This window comes from Zalophus californianus, chromosome X (genome assembly GCF_009762305.2).
Source record: "Zalophus californianus isolate mZalCal1 chromosome X, mZalCal1.pri.v2, whole genome shotgun sequence".
Classification (NCBI taxonomy): Eukaryota; Metazoa; Chordata; class Mammalia; order Carnivora; family Otariidae; genus Zalophus; species Zalophus californianus.
This window is the reverse complement of record NC_045612.1, coordinates 123,044,967-123,063,145: the sequence shown is the minus strand read 5'-3', so window position 1 is coordinate 123,063,145 and position 18,179 is coordinate 123,044,967. Positions and strand designations below refer to the sequence as shown.

The 18,179-nt window shown below is 50.2% G+C and overlaps 1 protein-coding gene across 4 annotated transcripts in view; it reads left to right on the top strand.

Moving 5' to 3' along the window:
- The first annotated feature begins 9,267 nt into the window (after positions 1–9,267).
- The window catches only part of TBL1X (transducin beta like 1 X-linked), a 213,048-nt gene continuing 204,136 nt past the window's right edge, over positions 9,268–18,179 (top strand). For 2 of the 4 annotated variants that reach the window (XM_027609268.2, XM_027609266.2), the window contains exon 1: positions 9,268–9,407. The gene's annotated coding sequence lies outside the window, so the exon portion shown is untranslated. Of the gene's footprint in view, positions 9,408–10,964; positions 11,203–18,179 lie in introns of those variants that run through there. The other 2 variants (XM_027609267.2, XM_027609265.2) reach the window with 2 other exon arrangements.

Genomic DNA, 18,179 nt, shown 5'->3' with positions numbered 1-18,179 from the left:
CCCTGCTGACAGCCTTATACTTGTCACAACTAACCAGTCAGCCATGCTCCAACGCTGTTGACCAGACTCCAGACTCTATCTGGATCTCCCCCACTGTTTCTGTGGTTGTCCTTTATCTGTCGCGGATCCCACCCAGGATACCACATTGCACTTACTCATCATGACCCCTTAGGCACCTCTGAGCCGTGAGAGGCTCTCATCCTTCCTTGTTTTTCATGACCTTGACAGTTTTGAGGAATGTGGGTCAGGTTGTTGTTTTTTTTTTTAAGATTTTATTTATTTATTTGACAGAGCGAGTGAGAGAGCACAAGCAGGGGGAGCAGCAGAGAGAGAAGCACTCCCCCGATGCGGGGCTCGATCCCGGGACTCCAGGATCATGACCTGAGCCCAAGGCAGACGGTTAACCAACTGACCCACCCAGGTGCCCCTGGTCGGGTGTTTTGTAGAATGTCTTTCAGTTTGAGTTTGTGTAATGTTTTTCTCATGATGAGAGGGGGCTGATGGGTTTTTGGACAGTCTTTTTTTTTTTTTTAAGATTTTATTTATTTATTCGTGAGAGAGAGAGCGCACCCGAGAAGGGGGAGGGTCAGAGGGAGAAGCAGACTCCCCGCTGAGCAGGGAGCCCCGATGTGGGGCTCGATCCTGGGACTCCAGAGTCATGACCTGAGCCAAGGGCAGACGCTTAACCAACTGAGCCACTCAGGCGCCCCAGGTTTTTGGACATTTTTACGTTTTTTTTACATTTCACTACATATATAACGTTTTAGTAAACCTTACGATATCTTAAAAGGAGAAGCGTATGTGCAGTGCGGTACCCGTAATACCTCTCTTTGTCCTCTTTGCATAAACTGACAGAGAGCTAGGGATGTGTAGCTACCATTTCATACTCTTAGCTCATATGTGAACCTTGCCTTTTTCGACTTTTACCGTTCCGGGTAGACCTTTAACATCTAAAAATTCAAACCACCTTGGGATTATCTACTCATTTGAAAAAGCTACTTTCGTCATCCAGGGGGAACTTTGCAAAGGCAAACTACCCTTTGGGGAGCATACTTTTTGTTTCCACATTCCAGAAAGCATTCCTTACTTCTGTGCTTTTAGCCACAGCTCAATTCCTGGGAAAGCCTGTGTCTGGTCAAGTCAGCCCCCCACCTGAGCGATGGATGGCCACGGGCTGGTGTGGGCTTCCGTGAGTGGGGGATGGGGAGTGTTACCTGAAATCCTTACTTACAGAAACACGATTCATTCTCATTATTATCCCAAAAGTTCATGAAAATGATTTCTCCCTTCCCCACTCCCTTAGGGACATTTTAAGAATTTTACATGACAGATTTCTGATCTTATCAAGTGGCTGTGATCTAGTCAAAATAACAACACACAAAAAGACATCCTTACGCAGGTATGGCAGAAAAGCCCCATGGTGTAATGTCGTTGAGTTTTACAGTGTTTTCCTCCAAACTTCTGGGTTTTCTTTCTTTCTTTCTTTTTAAAGATTTTATTTATTTATTTGAGAGCGAAAGCGGGCACAAGAGCGGGGGGGGGGGGTAGGGGGGGTGGGTTGGGATAGAGGGAGAAGCAGACTCCCCGCTGAGCAGGGAGCCTGATGCGGGACTCCATGCCCGGACCCCGGGATCATGACCTGGTCCAAAGGCAGACGCTTAACTGAATGAGCCACCCAGGTGCCCCTCCCTTCCTTCCTCCCTTCCTCCCTTCCTCCCTCCCTTCCTTCCTTCCTTCCTTCCTCTTTCTTCCTTTCCTTCTTTCTTTTGTTTTTGTTTTTGAAGTCAATTTTATTAAGGCATAATTTACATATAGTAAAGTCTACCTCTCAGAGTACAGTCCCATGAGTTTTGGCCAACATTTACTGACGTAACCAGCATTGAAATCAAGATACCGAACAGCTTGATCAACACCACCACCCCCCCCCAAAAATTGCCCCTTGGCCCTCTGTCGTCAGTGTCTTTCCTGACACCCACCCCCAGGCAACAGTTATCTCAGGAGTTTTGGGTGATTCTAGAAAGCCATATCCTGTAAATGGAATCATGGAGAATGTTGGCCTTTGAGGCTGGCTTCTTTCACTTAGCGATTTATGTTGGCGCCGCATCCACGTTGTAGCAGGGGCATAAAGCTGGTGCCTTCTTAGGGCTCATTACTGCTCCCCTGTGTGGAGACACATAGTTCATTTATCCATTCCTCTGCCGAAGGACAGCCGGGTTGTTTCCAGGTTCTGGCAACTATGAAGAAAGCTATTTGCGTGCAGATTTTTTGTGTGAACCTAAGTTTCCCTTTCCTTTGGGTCTATAATGAGGACGGGATTGCCGGGGCATATATGCACACGACACATGTCTGATCTTATCAGGTGTCTGTTCATTTTGTAAAAACAACATCAAAAAGACTTTCTGACAAAGGCAGCTTGCGGGGTGGGGGTGGGGTGGACGCAAACGTTCCACCTCCATCTGGTTTCACCTGTGCCTTTCTGGAAACTGCTGGATTTTCTTTGTCAGTGTGGCGTCTGCTTCAAGATGTGGGAGATGAGTTTTGTGTGGCAACTATTTATAAAACCAGCCTCTCTTCCCTGCTCATTCTCTCCAGCCAGTTTTAAACACTCCAGGTACGAGTGGAAACAAAGGGAGGGGGAAAAAAAAAAGCACATTGCTTCTTATAACAAAATACGCTTCCCTAAAGAGAAGGGGAGCAAGAACGGCCTTTTGAGACGCGGGCTCTCCCGTTATTCTGCAGCCCTGGTGGCTGTGTATTACTTGGGCCGAATCGGAACTCTCGCCTGTCCCGTGCGCTGCCAAGTAAGCCTGGGTGTTCTGTTCGTCGTTTCGGGCGTTGCCGGGTGGGCGGGCGGTGACACGATGCAGGGGCTGATGGGCTGCAAGGTTAGTGTCACAAAGACCATGGGTTTTGGAATCCGCTGGGGGGGGTTGAGTTGGCTTTGCCTCCCTTGTAGTGTGCGACCTTGTGCCAGTGCAGTGTGGGAGGCAGACGTAGCCCACGCGCAGAGAGGTGCCCAGGCCTCACGTCCTGGCACTGGTGGAGATGCCATTGTCCGGGCCAACAGGGACTGTGCAGAGGTCACTGGATTAAGGACCTTGCCGTGGAGAGACTGTGATGGCTGACAGAGGTTGGCCCAATCTACTAATCACCGGGAACTTTGGCATTGGAAGAGGGACGCAAAAGAACAGCAGGTGGGAACTATGTGATGTGTCCCGTGCCATGGAATGTGGGCTCAGGACACGGGGAAAGGCGAGGACACAGAATCTCCCCGGGGCCTCCGGGAGAACCCCAGCCTTGCCAGTAGCACCTCGGTATTAGTTAGCCCTGTACCCAAGCGGGACTTCCGGCCTCCAGGATGGTCGGGTGCTGGTTTGGTTTGAAGCCACCAGGTGTGTGGTGATTTGTTGCAACAGGGCTGGGAAACCGAGACAGGCACTATCCTGAGACTCAACTTGCCACCTCTGTAAAATGGGTATGTTCATGTTTGTATCTCCCCAACCATCTTATAGGTTGTGATGATGATTGGTGAGGTCATCTTGAAAATGTTTAGAAAACTATGGGAAAACTCTGTGAGACAGACAAAAAATGTAGAGTTCCTATAACCTCGGTTCTTCCTTTGCCCACCAGTGTGTGCGCCTACCAGGATACATTTAATTTTGCTGAGTCTTTCTGGAGACCTTTACTTTCCCTGAGTGCGTGGCTGTGTCCCACCTGCAGGCACTTCTGCTCTTCTAGAATCCATCAACATCCACTAACAGGATGAGGCTGCTTCCTGAAGACGATGCGCTTTTTTTCTACCATCGTTGTCCTCCTTTTTCTTAAATATGAAAAAAAAAGTGCTTTTTTTTTTTTTTTTTTTAAGGAGGCTCCACACTCTGTGTGGAGCCCAACACAGGGCTTAAACCCATGACCCTGAGATCAAGACCTGAGTCGAAATCAAGAGTCAGATGTTTAACCAACTGAACCACCCAGAGGGCCCCCAAAAGGTGCTTCTTAATTTAACTTAATCTGAAAAATTTTTTGAAAAAAAACAAACCCACCATCATGAAGATAACAGAATTTCGTAGGAAAAAGTTAACAAGTTATGTGAAGAACTGTTGAATCACTCAGTCTCTCAGAAGCAAGGGTGAGCAAACTTTCTGGAACCTGCTAGACAGTACATGTTATTTACGTTTTGTGGGCCATGGGGTATGTTATGACCCTAGAAGCAGTCAAGGATTGGGTGTTTTTTGTGTTGCAATGGAACTTTATTGATGGGCCCTGAAATTCAAATTTCAGATAATTTTCACATGTGACCAGGAATCACTCTTCTATTTATTCCCACCCCCCACCCTGATCTTTTAACAATGTATCCTTACCTTGTGGGCTGTGCAGACACAGGTGTAGGAACTGTGTCTGCACATGTAGAACAGATGTTCCATCAAGGCAGGGAGTTTAATCTTTCTGGGTAATTCCTCCTTCCCAGCTCTTGGCTCCATATGCCTGGCCGGGTCAGATCCTGTCTCTATCTTATGTTTTGATATTTTGTTCATCATGGAGGGTGGTGTGTGTGTGTGTGTGTGTGTGTGTGTGTGTGTGTGTGTGTGTGTGTGTTTGCATTAATCGTGAGTTGTAAAATATGGCATTATAATATTATTTATCTTGAGCACGGTTTTGGTGTCCCCTTAAACTCAGCTCACCTTAATGGCACGGTCCAGGTCCCATGGGAGGTGGCCGTGCCCTCCTAGGAAATTTTGTTATCTTCATTATGGTGCGGTTCCCCCCACCCCCAAAACAGGCAGGAATGAGTCCCCAGGTGGAAGGGTCATAGAGGAGCAGGGATTCTGGCTTACACTTTCTCCCCGGGCGGGAAGATCCCAGGGAGAGATTTCAGGGGGTCTGTGTACCTACTACACAGGTAGAAACTCTGCCGCTGTAGCATCACCAATCACTAACTGAAATTCAGCATCTCAGACAACTATGAACATCTATATTCCTCTCGGATGAATGACAGCAGGCATTAACAGTATCTTTAATTTGTTACCAATTTGTCACCCAGAGAAGTCTGATTTATTTTTAGAACAGGTTACAGTTGAAGCAGATCTGGTTTATACTTATCACTCTTCTGAAATGACAGAAGTTACACTTCTAGAGCCTACTGTTGGAAGTCTTGAAAAGGAAGCGCATGTATTACTATATGAGAATTCTAAAAAATATTTGATAACTATAATTTAACATAATAGGGTTTCTTTGTAATCCTGTGTATTATTTTATGTATTTGGGGCATTTAGAAACAATAGTCACTGAATTACTAACGAAACTCTAAGGCATAGAGGTGGTTACAGACCTCCCTCCCTTGATCCTTTAACCTCTTAGGTTTGGTCTTCTCCTCTGAATATTGGAGATAAAAATCCTTGTCCTCCAGCATTATGGGGAGGATCAGATCTGATATCCTGCATGAATACCGCATACCAAATGCAAGGTGTTCTCAGTACTCAAATGATGTGAACTGAATGTGACATTCCAAATGGGGGAAAAAAAAGCAACAACGCACATGTATTAGTCTGCAAGAGCCGGCATAACAAAGCACCACAGCCTGGGTGGTTTAAATAGAAATTTATTTTCTCACAATCCTGGATGCTGGAAGTTCAGTATCACGGTGTCTGCCGGGTTGGTTTCTCCTGGAGTCTCTCTCCTTGGTGTGTAGATGCTGTCTTCTCTCGGAGACCTCACATGGTCTTCCCTCTGCGTGCGTCTGTGTCCTAATCAACTTTTCTTATAGGGACACCAGTCAGAGTGGATAAGGGCCCACTCTAGTGACTGCATTTAACGTATTTACCACTTTAAAGGCTATATCTCCAAATATAGTCACATTCTTTTTTTTTTTTAAGATTTTATTTATTTATTCATGAGAGACAGAGAGAGAGAGAGAGAGGCAGAGGGAGAAGCAGGCTTCCCGCGGAGCAGGGAGCCCGATGCGGGACTCGATCCCAGGACCCTGGGATCATGACCTGAGCCGAAGGCAGACGCCTAACCATCTGAGCCACCCAGGCACCCTACAGTCACATTCTAAGGGACCGGGGGCCTAGGGCTTCCATATATGATTTTTGGGGGGGCGGGGGGGGGCACAACTCATCCCATACCATCATATTAAAAAAAGGATTGGTGCCTATCCAGGTCAAGGGGAACTGAGGGGGCTGTCATCACATCCATGGCAGGTGATGGACCTCTTTGTCTTCTCTCCTCCTGTTTACTTCTCCAAGTAAGACCTCATGGCCGACCACCTGGTACCTCCAGCTCCTTTCATAGTTTGTTTCCAATCTCTCTAAAGAAAATTGGAAGCAAAGCCCCAGAGCAAAGAAAGGCTTGAGATCAATAAAGTGAAGTGGGAAAGCACACATACCCCCTCCCCTTTTCATAAGGAAAGATTGTGTGGACGCTTACTCAGAGCTAAGACATGCTCCGTGAACGTCAAGGAGGGGTCGTTGCCACATCTAGCACGTCAGTTCCGGAATCTCAGGGCTTTCTGAGTGGGCCACTCATGGAAACAAGTATTGGCCTATGTGTTAGGAATCTTTGAAAGTCAGATGAGCCCAGGGGCGGGGGAAATTAGATACTGGAGTCAATGAAAACTGGACAGTAAGTCTCATGAGAAGTTTACTACCTCTTCCTACTCTTTTTTGTTTTTTAAAGAATGGACTTTTTTTTTTTTTTTGGAAGAACAGTTTTAGATCTAGAAAACAATTCAGCATATAGTACAGAATTCCCATAGTATCCGCCTCTCACATACAGGTTCTAGTGCTAACGTCTTTCCTAAGTGTGGTGCATTTGTTACAATTAATGAATCAATATCGATAACATCCAGAGTTTACATTAGCATTCACTGTTTGTGTTGTGCAGCTCTAAGTGTTTGGACAAATGTAAAATGTCCTGTATCTGCTGTTACAGTACCATTTGGAATAGTTTTATTGCCTTGAAAATTCCCAGTGCTCCATCTGTCCATCACTCGTCTCCCATCCTCAGAACCCCTGGCATCCGCCCATCTTCTTAGTTTTGCCTTTTCTAGAGTGTCACAGAGTTGGAAGCATATAGCATATAGCCTTTTCAGGTTAGCTTCTTTCCCTTAGTGATATGCATTTTAAAGTTCCTCCCTGTCTTATCATGGCTTGATAGCTCATTTCTTTTTATGACTGAATAATATTCCGTCGTATGGATGGGCCACAGTTTCTCCATTCACCTACTGAAGGGCACCTTGGCTGCTTTCTGTGTTTGGCCATTATGAGTAAAGCTGCTGTAAACACTCCCATGCGGGTTTTGTGTAGACATGTTTTCAACTTAGTTGGGTAAATACCCAGGAGCACAATCGCTGGGTTATATGGTAAGACTATGTCTAGCATTTGGAAAATGCTAAACCGTCTTCCAAAGTGGCCACACCATTTTGTATTTCACCAGCAATGTATGCGAGTTCCTCTCGCTCTTCATCCTGTTAGCATTTGCTGTTGTCATGGGGAGGGGGGGACTATTTTAATAGATGTGAGATGGTATTTTGTTTTATTTATTTTTTTTAAAGTTTATTTATTTAAGTAATAGCCACAGCCAGTGTGGGGCTCAAACTCACAACCCTAATATCAAGAGTCACAAGCTCCGCCCGCTGAGCCAGACAGGTGCCCTGGTATTTTGTTTTAATGTGCAATTTCCTAGTGATAAATGATGTTCAGCATCTTCATATGCCTATTTGCCATTTGTATATCTCTTTGGTGAGATATTTCCAGATCTTTTGCCCATTTTTAAATTAGGTTGTTTTCTTGAGTTTTAAAAGTTCTTTGTATATTTTGGATATAATCCTTTATCAGATATGGATTTTGCAAATATCTTCTCCCAGTCTGTGGCTTGTCTTTTCATTCTCTTAATGGTGCCTTTTGCAGAGCAGATGTTTTTAATTTTGATGAAGTTCAACTTAACAGTTTTTTTTTTTCTTTAATGGATTGTGCTTTGGGTGTTGTTATCTAAAAACTCTCTGCTAAACCTGAGGTCATATAGATTTTCTCCTATGTTACCTTGTAGACGTTTTATAGTTTTTCCTTTTACATTTAGACCTATGATTCATTTTGAGTCAGTTTTGGTGAAAAGCATAAGGTCTGTAGCTAGATTCTTATTTTTTGCATATGGAGGTCCAATTGTTCTAGAACCATTTGTTAAAAAGGATATTCCTTCTCCATTAAAATCCCTTTGCTCCTTTCCTCACATTAGTTAAGTATATTTGAGTGGGCTCCTCCTGCCTTTTAATTAAAATTTTGGCTACTGTTTAGGGGGAAATACTGATAGCATTTGTTCCAAGCCGACTCTCGTCAGCTCCGTCCAGTCAGCAACCAAAAATAATTGTTTGGCATGTAGATCTTGTGTCGTGGATACGGGCGGAAATCATTGCTGCTCACACTCTCCATATTAACTTTTACTTTTTTCACGGTGCTCCTTTCCTGCTCTGCTTTATTTCCTGTTTTCCTTGTTTTCTCCCACCTGACAGGACACACATTTGAGAAATCTGCAAAACACATGAGATAAAATAGTCTAATTTACCCCCTACCTACCGCCCATCTAGCATTTCAGAAAGAGGAATTTCAGTGATATCATGATAAACGTAGGCGGTCTATTTTCCTGACTGGGGTCTTACAAAGTCCCTTAGGGGTCCTAGGGTAAGCCACGTTCCTTACTTTGCAAGAAGACCTTTGGGACTGTAGGGACAGTACCAAAGAGACACGATGGATTCTGAGCTCATTCGCAATGTAAGTAACCGAAGGCCAGCTGTAAAAATTGGTCACAGCGGTCATAGTTTGGAGTGAGGATTTCCACCACTTTCCTATACTTTAAATGATTGGCACCTGCCAAGTAATCAAAACATACAAAGAGGCCTTTTCACCAAGTTCAGCTCGGAATTTCCAAGCAGCTCACCGACAGGCAGGGCCGGCAAGCCAGAGGGCCAGTTTTTGCTGGCGCAGCTACTCGGAAGTGTGCGGTAGCCAAGGGCCGCGTCCCCGTAATGCCGAGAGCTGTAATGATGTCAACTTGTTATTTACTTTCCAAATCTGAATGACTGAGCAAGGCGAAAGGAGAATCAATCAACCACAATGTGACCCTACAGGCGGAAAAAACGCAGCGCTCCCACCAGCAGGCGGTGGGGGAAGGGAAGCACGTGTAACCCGGGCAGGGTTGCATCATGAGCTTGCTCGGGCTTTCAATTGCACCCTTGGTTTTTCTATTGCATGTAATACCTCAGCATCAGTCCGCACAAGCCCAGGGAGCCGGGGAGCAACGAAGGGCAGGCTCAAGGGAAGGCCCCCCCCCACGTCCTTTTGGGGGGCCTTGAATGGCAACTGATACATAATAAGACACTATCTATCCTGCTGATTCACAATTATGGAGACTGTGTAAGTGTGTATTTTTTATTGATGTGCTCTAATAATGGTGTAGCAACAGTCGTTTTACATCATTGACGTTTTACAGCAATATTTGGCAGAGTAATTTTTAGGTCCGCCTTTTTGATGGAGGACCAGCCCCTTAAAAACTCACCTCGGGCCCCTCCCCCCCCCCAACAACCTGAACAACAAATGGTCCAGTGTCCCAGAAAGGAGCAAGTGAGGTTACAGTTTAAAATGCTGAGTGTACTGGGCTCTGAGCGCAAAGCTCATTATACACCAAAGGGAGGGGCAGAGTTATTTTAAAATATTCAACAAAGCAGACGCTAAAGTGCTGGGTGGTGGGCGCGGTATCTGTTTAATTGAATTAAGACCGAGAGTGGTAGGCAGGGGTCTCCAAACTGGAGGGGAGGGGGAAGCTCTGGGGACTTCGGTGCGCTAGGGCTGGGCCGAATAAGCCATTGCAACAGAAAACCCTTTGCCAAAGCCTGTGGGTGGGGTGGGGGTCGGGAGTGAGGACGCCCGAGGTCCCAGGTACCCCCAACCCCAGAGGCCCCCTCCGCCCCCCCTCAACCGAGCTCCTGGCCTCCACTTCTGTGTGTCTGAGTTTCTTTCTCCCGAAGCATTTCTGGCTCTTTCCGGGAGGTGTTTTGCAAAGGTCGAGGCTCCGCCTGAGTCCCCACTTTTTTGGGAGGGGGAGGAGGCCTTTGGGGTGTCCTCTAAGCCGCCCATTTTGAGAGAGATGCACCCTCGGGCAGCTTGCAGGGGGATGTTAAGGCAGCTGAGCAGCTTTTTTGAGGTGGGGGAGGGTAACACTCTTAGCAGTAACTCGGGTTCCCCTTCCCCCCCCTGGAAACCGCGGGGGTGGTGGCCCGGGTTCCTGTCCCCTCTTGGCTGGGGGGTGGGGAGGCAGGGTTTGGGAAGAGGACTGCGTGGGGGTAGGCCCGTGTTTCCTTCATCCTCCTGGAGGCCACGGGGAAAGGGAGAGGCCCGAGTTCCCCTCACCCACGCTAGGCGTGGGGGCGAGGGGAGAGCGCGGGTTGAAGGGCTGCGTAGGGTCGCAGGTCCCCCCACCGTGGGGGTAGGGGCTGCATTGGGACGCGGAGCCTCCCCAGAGGCCGTGGGGGGGGTGCGGACTCTAGCCCCCCTTCGCCGTGGGGGAGGGGCGGGCCTGGAGTCCCCTCCCCCGGCCGTGGGGGAGGGGCAGGTTTGGGGCGCGACCCCCCCCCCACAGGGCGCAGGGGCGGGGCCGAATGGACTCGGGTTCCCCTCCCCCTCGCCGTGGCGGTGGGGACGGGTTGGGGGGGTTGGGGCGCGCTCCTCCCCCCCCGGCTGTGGGGGAGGGGCTGGCCCGGGCGGCGGCGGCCCCCCTGGAAGTCCTCCCGGCCCGGGCCGGCGCGCTGGCGGCCGCTCGCCCTCCACCCGCACCAACCCGGAGGTCACTGCCCGTGCCGGTCCCTCCCGCCGTCCCGCCCTCTCCCGCCGCCGCCGCCACTACCACCGCCGCCGCCGCTCCCGCCCCAGCCCCCCCCCCCACTCTCCGCTCTCGGGAGCGAGGAGCCGCCAGCGCCCCCGCCCCGCCGCCGCCGCAGCGCCCTCGGCCGCCATTCGGCACCCGAAACTTTCCAGCGCCCGCGCCTCTCCGGGACTCGCGGCGGCGGGGCGGGGGCGGCCCGGGGGCGGCGCGCGGCTGCTCCAGGGCGCCGGGCCCTCGTCGGCCGCGGCACGGCCCGGTCTCGGCGACGGCCGGCGACAGGGAGGTTCGGCGCGCCGCGGCGCCGCCACAAGTTGCGCTGCTGGCGGCGAGGTGAGTGCGCGGGGCTCAGCCGGCCGGGCGCGGGGCAGGGGCCGCAAACTTCTCCGGCGGGGGTGGGGGGTGCTGGCGGGCGGCTCGGGGCGCCCGCACGCTCCGCCCGCCGCCGGGGCTCTGGAGGGGCAGGTCCCCAACTGTCCCCGGGGCTCGGGCTGGGGTGCGGCGCGCTCCCTGCAGGCTGAACAATACCCCGAGGTGGCCGCTCCCCAAAGTGCCGGCGCTTCGGGGGCGGGCGGAGGTTGGGGGGGGCTTTGTCCTGGGGAGGGGGAGGCGGCTGGTAAGTTTGGGGAAGCGCTCGGTCTGTCCCCCGGTGTCCCTTTGTCTGCTGATTCTGGGGCTGGCCGAGCGAACCTGCGCCGCCGCGGGATTCCCCCCCCCGTGGGGGAGGGGCGCCCCATTCATCCCCGGGCGCCGGCCAGCCCGCCCGGGACCGGCTGGAAGCGCGGCGGCGCGCAGTAGAGTGAGTGGCGGGCGAGGCGGCGCGGGCCCGGTGGCTGCTCAGTTTCCGAGACGCAGAAACTGTCAAGGAAGTCCGGAGCTCCCCGGCCCGAGCGAGGGGACTTGGCTGAGGGCGACATCTGTGTGTGTGTTTGGGGGGGGGCGCCCCTGGTGAGGCGGGGTCTGCAGAGTGCGGCCTGGAGAGGGTGCAGACCTGTTGCTCCTGGGGCTCGGGGGAGGGGTGCCCCCAGATCGGTGTCCTGGGCTGTGCTTCCCGGGGGGACCATCCCTACGGGGGGTGGGGGGCGGTGGTGCTCGGAACGGCGTGGGGGTGCGCCTTCGGGTGTCGGTGACCGCCTGGTATGTGACAATTTGGGGTCGCTAGAGGCCCGCTCGCGCTGGGGTAGGGCCTGGACTTCACGTGCGTTGCCGGAGCGCGCGGTCAGGCCTCGCCCCAACTCGCTGCACGGCCTGGCATTCTCCGAGCCAACTGCATTGGAAATTCCACAAAGTTAGAGTCGGAGGTGGTTTTTTTTTTTTTAAAACCCCGAAGTCGGTGATGATGTGAAGCGGAACCCCCAAAGAAACAAAAACCCACCTCCTATTGCATCTGCAACCGTTTCTGGTTTGTATAGTCCCATGTAGCTTGATCCGACTTCTGGATGTTTTTCTTTGCTGATGCGCCGCCTGAGTCCCTGGTTTAACCTGGAAGGAGAAGGGCGGAACTCTAGATGGGAGGGGGCGAAGGGAGAGCCCCGCGAAGGTCCCAAGTGGTGGCTTCCGGGTAGCAAATGACTCTTGCCGATTTTATAAAAAGTTTACAACTAGTCGTTCCTAGAAAAGAGGCAGTGGGGGTGGGGGGGGCAGGAATGTTGAGTATGACACAATGAAGACGTTAAGATGACACTTTTTTTTTCACCAAAGGATCTTAGTGCTTCAAATGGGCTGCAGATTCTCGTGGACAACCACCCAGCTGGATAACTAATTCAGGGATAAAAGATGGAGTTCATCACTTGACCCACTTATTAAAATGGCCCTTAAGGGGATTCCAGTCCTTAAGTGAACACACACCTGTGGGACAAAAATTGAGATTTTTAGGTGTTTCAGTTGGTGGTGTGCACTGCGCGGCTCGTATTCCTGGATCCTCTGGGGTTGGTTTTTCTTTTTGCTTGTATACAGAGCTTAATCAGTTCAGCAATTTTCTGCACCCCCATTTCCTCACCCTTTCTGAATGTTTCAATGGGGTGAGTAGGGACGGTGCGGATGTGATGTTCCGGTTGGTCTTAATCTCATCTTCACCTGTGGGAGCTGTAGGCTCCTCATCTGGGTGATGGCATCGGGAGTTTCCCTGAGTGGACTGTTAGGAGGGGCTCACTGGTTCTAGAGCCCGCAAAGAGGTGGACAGAGCCCTTGAATCCAACTGTCTTGACACATAATGCTTGGCTAGAAACCCAGCCTTTGTCCCCATTTGGCCTAAACTAGCGAAAGGGCCCACCCTGCTGACCTTGAAGGCCTACAGCTTTTCTGAGCGTCGTTTCTAAATGTGTAAAAATAAAAAAAGGGATTTGAAATCGTGGTACTCACTGTACTGTGAGGACAGAAAGAATGTGTAAGTTTTCTGAAAACTGAAGCTGCCTATAAATTTTAGTTGTGCCATTGTGCAAATCAAATAATTCTTTACGTTTTTTTTCTTAACATTTTATTTATTTATTTGACAGAGAGAGACACAGCGAGAGAGGGAACACAAGCAAGGGGAGTGGGAGAGGGAGAGGCAGGCTTCCCGCCGAGCAGGGAGCCCAATGCGGGGCTCGATCCCAGGACCCTGGGATCATGACCTGAGCCGAAGGCCGACGCTTAAGGGTGGAGCCACCCAGGCGCCCCATCTTTACGTTGTTTGAATATCGCGCACTTAATGCCCTGTGCCTAGCAATTACTATTTCCATTCTGCTGCAGAGAACACTGACTTGCTAATACATAGTGGACGGAGGATTGTCTGATTCCTGAAGCCGAGCTCTTAAGCTTGATGTTCCTGTTTTCATGTCTCCCTAGCGTGAGTTTTCACGTTTGGACCACGAAAGCTCTTCATATCACATACACGCATCGACAAATGAGCATCTACGTTGAGATCTGTGTGTCGATACAGATGGAGGTCCACGGAATCCAGAGACTCTGAGCACAGTGGAGGAATTGCTATTATAGCTTCATTGTCTGATGTGGTAACCAGTGGCCACATGTGAACATGGAGATTCAAATTAAAAATTAACAGTTCTGTTCTCTCAGGCCCTGGAGCCATAATTCACGTACTCAGTAGGTGCCTGTGGCTAGCGGCCACCATATGAGCAAAGGCACACACAGAAAGTTCTGTTACAGGGTGCTACTCTATCGTTACCGCAGTGAAACACTAATGAAATAAAGTTAGTGTACTTTTTGGGGCGAGGGGAGGGAGAAGCTATAAAAGTTCGAAATAATTCACAGGTAAACTTAGGAAAAAAAAAAAAAAAGACCCATTTCCGCCAGTGATTGACCCAGGAAAGTGATTTCAGGCAATGGATCCTTTTTTTTTTTTTTCTTTTTAAGTAGGCTCCCTGCCCCATGTGGGCCTTGAACTCATCATGTGGGCCTTGAACTCATGACCCTGAGATCAAGAGTCGCATGCTCTTCTGACTGAGCCAGCCCTCCCCCAGTGAATGGATTCTTAACCTGCAATTGAGAGCTATAGTTTTCTACTGGGGTGCTTTGGATCAGTTTTGAATTAGCAAACCAGGACTCCAAGCCAGGGTCTCTCCCTGAGTGTTTAACCTTGGGGGAGGCAGGTAGCATCCTCTGCATCGATTTCCCCATCTGAAAAAAGCGTAGCCATCAGCCAGTCTCCAAGATGCCCACCTAAGCAGATTGTGGTGAGCATCCCCTGGGCTGTTCGGGAGTCCAGGTTGTCAACCTCGGTGAGGCCCTGGGTGGGTGATGTGTTTTAGCCCTTGCTTGCTATGGATACCACAGGCTTTCAGCACCCCCCACCCCTTGAAGTTTAAGTCTTGAGTTTTGAGGTTCTGTCTCTTGAGGTCAGAACCTTCCCTATTAAAAAGGCTCATAGGGACTCTTTCCAACAAAGTGAGGTTTCACAATCGTCAAAGTATTTTCTCTTTTTTTTAAATGGCTGAGTGCTGTAGCTTTTTCCTGTATGCCAGGTCCCTGAGTCAGGATGTTATTTTTATTACCTAGTTGATGTGCCCTTATCACAGTTCTTTGTATTTTTTTTATAGTAGTGGCTTAGAAATTTTATTTGTAAACGAGGATAAGGGGGTACCCAATTTTGTGTCTCTCAGAGCGGTGACCTCCCAGATCACCCTTCTGCCCTTTGTCCTCACTCTCTGTTACTTCCTCCCAGCTTTGGTGTGACCTGTCCGAGTTTGGCTGAAAGTACTTATTAAATACCAGGGATGTCCCTGATTGTCTTCCGGAGGTGGGAGAGGGGTCTCTGCCTGGGGAGGCCAGACCCCAAAGGCCAGCTCACGGAGGTCCTCAGCACCAGGATTTGAGATTCTCGGTTACCTGTTGGGGCGGCGAGCAGCTCAGCCAGCTCGGCTCATACCTGGGGCTGCCCCTTGCCTGCTCTCCGCCGGGGCCCACGGGGCTCTGCCAGGCCCAGTGCTTAGCCTAGATGACAATCACAGATGCTCTGTGTCTGGCATGGTGCTGTCTCTGCTGTGGTTTCCTGATCCCTGGCATTTGCCCCACCCCCCCCATAAAAAGAAAATAACGTGCTACATCCAATAAGCTGTTCATCTTTCACCCCTAAAGACATTGAAAAAATAGTTTCAATCAGGAAGCAAGACTAAAGTCATTTTGTAAACACTTTTTTTTTAAACTTGGAACGAGACCCTCCCCCCCCCCCCCCACTATTTTTAGTATGAAGGAAGTAACTGGCCTCCTGAGGAGAGACTGGATGTGAGTTTTCCCCTTTGGGTTTTGCCCTTTCCGGCCCTTCCTCCTCCTCCATCCTTTCCACGGGGCCTGACCAAACCGACTACGTTGGCCAGATTGGCAGAATGACCCAACAAAGCCAAAATAAGAGCTGGATGTGGGAAGAGCCTAGCAAAGTCAACATGTTTATACGGGCCAAAGAGAGCTTAGGCTGAGAAAAAGCTTCGAAGACCTCAAGGGAAAAATGCTGTCATTCAGGAATTCGCTCCCTGGGTGGCTTCTAGACCAGGGTGCAGGGAACTTGACTAAAGATGGTTGTGTGCACCGCATGGGCAGGTTCACTCCAGTATCACTGCCATGAAATGCTTGTTGACAGTCCACTACGTGATCGAAGACTGCAGACGTGAACTGGAAGCCGGTGAAAAATGGAATTGGGGCAAATTTAAAGTGAAGACACTGGAAGAGAGATGTTTCAGTCTTGCAGAGGAAACTGGGTGCAGTGGCAGGTGGGAACAGAGGTGGAGATGGGGATGATGCTCAGCGTCCAAAGAAAGGGACGTCTTTGGAGATGACAGAGGCGATGGTTTATGGCAAATGTACTTTGAGCACTGAACTCCAGAATCTGGCAGTCAACTAAGGGTTCTCGGTGGGGGCATTTTTGCCCACCACCTTCAAGGAAACATCTAGGAACATTTTCAGTTGTTGCAGTCGGGGGGAGGGGGGATGGTGGATCTACAGGGTCTGTGGGTGCTGCCAAATATCCTACATTGCACGGGACGGTCCCCGCCACAAAGAATGGTCTGGACCCCAATGTCGGGGTGCCAACGTGGGGACGCCAACCCTGAATTAAACGGTCAATATATGACCACGTGTGGGACAGCATCTGGGGGAGGTGGGTGCCGAGCAAAGGCTGTATAGCAAGTTCTGTATTCTCACGGCACACGTGTGCTTTTTGGGAATCCGTTAGGAGGTAAATCATACCGCAGATTGAGAAAGGAAGGTTCTGATGCTCACAGGAGGAGAGGAAAGAGAAGGTAGGAGTGAATGGACTTGGAAGAAGGAATAGAAACAAGGCCAACAGGGGTGTGGGGGAGGGGCGCGGCTGTTCGTTGCCTAAGCTCCCCCTCAACCCAAGTAGCTTAGAGCCCCCAGATGCAAGTGCACCTCGAAGGCATGTTTCTCGACTTTTTCCTCATGGTTCTATTGATGTGTCGCACATTGGTTAGGTCTTACTTTTGGTCAGCTTCTGTGTACTTTTGATATTTATTACGAAGAAAACGGTCCCTGTCTCATGAAGACTCTGTTTTACCCAGCGCCGTGTGGGTGAACCTAGAGGTGAGGTTACCCCTGCGCCTGCAGGCCCGTCCAGGCGCTTGGGAGGGTGGGGGCAAGTGAGTGAAGTTTCGGCCGCTTGCAGTACTCCATGCTGCCTCGGCGTCCATCTCTTCCTCTGACTACTCGAACTTAGCAAAGGAGGGCAGCCAGACGTGGACCTGCATTTTCCAAGTACAGCTGGAAAAGGGCACCGTTGGTGCCTAGAGTCTGCTTCTGCTGTGCGCCCGGGCGTCCTGAGCCCACCTGAGGCCCCATGTCCTGACGACCCCAGAGGAGCGCCACATTCGGCCTGTATGGGGGTCCTTATTGGGCTCCTGGTGGTCCTGGGGCAGATGATGTGGCTATGGGGGAAAGTTGGTTGGTAGCCAGCTTGCCATGTGCTGACTGCGTCTTTGGGCAGATCAGTTTCTTTCTCTGTCGTTCGTTTTCTCATTGAAAGACAAAAAAGAATTTATTTCTCAGACTTGGAAGGAGGTAGGATTATTATGCTCAGAGCCCCATATGTTGATACCTTCCTCCACTCTGAAGTTGAGAATTGGGTGTGCAAATGCATCCTTATTAGTTATGATGGCCTCTAGTACTTGCTTCCTTTCCTTATCCACCCCCCACCCAGCCCAGCACCCTTAAGTTAAATTTCAGGGCTGGTTTATATACATGCGTGTATATGTTGCAACTTTCGGAATTATTATATGAGAAGGTTGACTATTGTCTCGTTCAGTGTACAGTTTTATGAATGTTAGCACATGCGTAGGTTTGTGTAACCAGCACCGAAATGGGGATACAGAACAAGTCCATCACCCCAAAGGCATCTGTGATGCTTCCACGGTCACCCAGCCCCCCGCCCCCCCCCCCCCCCCAGCACTAACTGAGGTGCTGGCCCGTCAGCTCTGCCCTCCAGGTCCTGGTAATTGCATTTCTAGCTCAGCATCAGATGCCTTTAGGGGAACCCCTCCATTCTCCCAGTACCCTCCTTTGTGTTTCTCTCTGATGACCTGCGAACTTCACACTTTTGCACACTTGAGCCCGCGTGTTTGCCTCCGAACAGCAGGGTTTGCGCTGTGGGTGCAGGAGAAGAGAACCTTACTGCTTCCTAATAGTATTTGTAAGAAGCTGTGGAGAAAGAATATCAGGTGTTTTGTTGGGTCTGCCAAAGATTTGCTCTTTTCTATGCCAGTTAATTCTCGCTGCCAAATCAGTCGAAATGGGATGTTTTCTGATGCGCGTTCAGAGAAATATTTCCCGAATCTTTCCGCTGTACCCCCGAGAGACATTTAATA